The 3403-nt window shown below is 45.8% G+C and overlaps 1 pseudogene; it reads right to left on the minus strand.

Moving 5' to 3' along the window:
• Positions 1-342: 342 nt before the first annotated feature.
• LOC121990371 lies at positions 343-2224 on the minus strand (annotated as a pseudogene).
• Positions 2225-3403: the final 1179 nt, after the last annotated feature.

Consider the following 3403-nt stretch of genomic DNA (forward strand, 5'->3'; position numbering starts at 1 on the left):
CCATTGTCCTCCATTAGGCCCTTTGACACTCAGGCGTTGATCACCTTGACTTTGTCTTTCACCATGGCGGTTGACCCCGTGCCAAGTAGGCCTCCCTCCATCGCCATACTAATGAGATATGAGAGGCGCCCCACTATTTGACCGAGCGGGGGAGCCGCTCGGTCAGGATTCCCCATCTGATCGATTACAACTGTTCTTCTCATAGTCCCTCGGCTCCGTAGTCCTTCCAATCCGCATAGTATTTAGTTGGTCGGTTGTGGCATCTAATGTTCTTTTCTAGTCACCTCGGTCGGATGAGCGGTCTACTAAAATGAATTTCTTGGCCGATTGGACCCCTCATACTCGATCGGTAATTGGCATCAACTTCCGTTAGGTCAATCATTGATTTTCTACTGTTAACCGTTTTGACATTGATCTCCACGTCGAATGTATTTCCTGCTCTGACTTATCCTTGGTATGCCGCTTTTACCACCGCATCGGTGTTGAAGCAGAGCCGCCTCCTGTTTCTTGCTGCCTGCATTGATGAATTATTCGCGATATCTCTTCCCGAACAAGATCCAACAGGAGGGTGCCTGCGACAAACGCTCCGAACATCAGCATCATGAACACCGAGCTCCACCCTTTTGTTGACAGAAATCCGGTGACGAGAGGCCTGATCGCCGCGCCAACGGAGTCTGTGCCGTCGATTATAGCGGTCACAGTCGCCTTTGAGCGACTTGTGAGTGCCGAGATCAGCGGAAACAGCAGTGGTTATGAGAGCGTAAGGCCCGTTCACGAACAAGCCAGTGATCATCATTTTTTCGATGTTGATTGTCTTCGATATGCCTCCGTATTTGTGGTAGATGGAATCGCAGAATGTGGCCGCCGTGGTGGCCCTGGCATTCAGTGGTCCGATATGCAGGCGGCGAGGATTCCGCCGACGATCCCTCCCACATCGAAAAGGGTCGAAAGGTTTCCAGCAGATTTGACGGAAAGGTATTCTCCTCCAATAGCTTCGACAATGGAAATACACCATTTTTAAGAACAATTCAACTGAGATTTGTAATTGTAAGAACGATGGAAGAACTGGAATTATAAACTATTACCTGTCTGACTGAGGTAAAATGGCAACCAGTATAAGAATGTGTAAGCTACGAGCTTGGAGAAGAAGAGGCAGAGTGCGAAAGGTATGACGCCTGGTATCGAGCATGCCTTCAAAATTCCCACTGCGCTTCCTCTGTCCTCTGTCCTCTGTCCTCTGTTTCTGTCTCCTACCATCGCACCGCCTCCTCGTCTCGAACGGCGTTCTTCTCGTGGCATCGACCATTTCTGAAGTCGACATCTTCTGGGTAGGCAGGAGGCAGCCAAGAAGAAGAAGACCAGAACGCCGCCAGCCGCTATGAGAGCCCCCGGCAAAATGAACGACCACCCCCACCCGTACTGCAGCACGCTGGCTGCGAGAAGCGACGCGCTGATGTTGCCGATGAAGGTGTGGGCATTCCATATGCCCATGATGAAACCCCTCTTCCGTTCCCCGAACCAATTCACCACCACCGCTACCACCGACGGCCACCCGGTCGACTGGAGCAATCCGGCGATAATCATCATGGCAAGGTATAATCCGAAGGTGTGGATGTTCCAGAAGTACCCCCATCCCGAACGGTGCGACGAAGGCGCCGCTCCCGATCATTCCGAAGGCGAGGAAGAGGCGGAGGTCGAGGCCGTCGCCGAGGTGGCCGGCAGCGTACATGACGACAGAATAGCAAGCTAGGAACGCGACGTCGATCTTGCCGAGCCTGGCCGTGCCGTCCGTCCCGTTGAAGGGCGGCCACCCGTTGCCGCCGCTGTGCGGTCCGCCGGGGGACCGTTCGGCTTCGACGAAGAATAGGCCGAGCGGCCAGGGGGCAGGGGCGAGGAGGCTGGAAAGAGGGGTGGGCCTTGGGATCCAACACGCTCTTGATGATGCTAGGCAACTTGCGGGAGGCCTGGTAGCAGGCGTATGCGACGAAGGTGAGGGCCAGGACGAGGCCGCGGTGGGCTTTGCGGCTGCACTCCTTTCCGCCTCCCACGCAGCGGAGGAGGCTGAGACCGGGCGGCTCCGACCTCATTGTATTCTCTCAGGAGTCAAAAAGATCCGATCTTTTTCATGCCTAGGGGACAAAAAATCGATCTTTTCCTCAGACCGCGGACGGGGTAGATGGTTGAAGGAGAGGGCCGAGAGGAAGAAGAAAGCGGGTATATTAGGAATGGCGAGGAGGTGTTTCTCAGTGGGCTGATTTGGTCCGTAAAAATTGAATGATGGGCCAATGCGATTTATGCGTGATCTAATCTAAGTGGCCCGTTAACAAGGTTGTAGTTTAAGCCCGACTCGATACGTATTTGGCAGGACGATGTCAGGACTCAGGATGTAGAGGAATCAGGCAGTAGCCAGCAGACGGTGGAACTGATGGGCCTCTAAATCCCATCTCCTACCTCCTTTATCCGACCCCGGTTCAAAATCAACCGTTTGATGATTTAAAATCATCAATTTGATAATTTTTCTACGATCATTCTTAACTTTAATCGTTCAAGATAATTACTATTTATGGTTCAGAATTGTTAATTCATGATTTATGCACGGTTTATTAAGATTCACTATTCAGGCACAGTTCATCATAGCATTATTCAAGATTATTATATTAAAATAATTATAAATTATAAATTTATAAAAAATAAAATTATCTACATACCCCCTTGAGGTATAAAGGAATCAAAGTTGTTTTCTTATTTTTTTTTTATCTTTTACCTTATGAAGTGACATTGTTATTCACTTTCATTTCTTGTTCCTATAATATTTATTTCTTCGGTATCAAACTCCTACTTTGTCATCTGAAAGTTATATTCGTTGGATTCTTTTTTCGGCTCTACTCCAATCGTCAAGTAATGTTTGACCTTCCAACGAGTTGATAGACAAAGTCGAGTCGATAATCTTGCCGCTAGGATTGAATGTTTGTTTCATAACAACTGTTGACACTAGACAAATTAAAAAAAAATTTGATGATCATGAAGAAGACAAAAAAAATCTTTGAGTTTATGTAATCATCACTTTAGAACATCGAAATATACTTCTCTATTTATTATTAAAATAAAAAAATTATTTAATAATTCTCAAGTTTTTGTGTGAAGCTTAAGAATTCTCGTGGACATTTCGTCCGTTATTTTAATAAAATTCTTATTTTTGTAAGTTTTAAATTAATGTTACTAGTATTTTATATTTCAGAAATATTATGTATTCCATATTTTACACTATATTCTTTATAAATAACATATAATTAATTTTTAATATTATATACAATATTATTTGGATTAAGAGAAGAAAAATCTTTAAATATAATTAAGAAAAATGATATTCTTAAGGAAAAATCTCAAGAAAAACTCTTAAGGA

Source organism: Zingiber officinale, chromosome 6B, assembly GCF_018446385.1.
Source record: "Zingiber officinale cultivar Zhangliang chromosome 6B, Zo_v1.1, whole genome shotgun sequence".
In the NCBI taxonomy this organism is placed as follows: domain Eukaryota; kingdom Viridiplantae; phylum Streptophyta; class Magnoliopsida; order Zingiberales; family Zingiberaceae; genus Zingiber; species Zingiber officinale.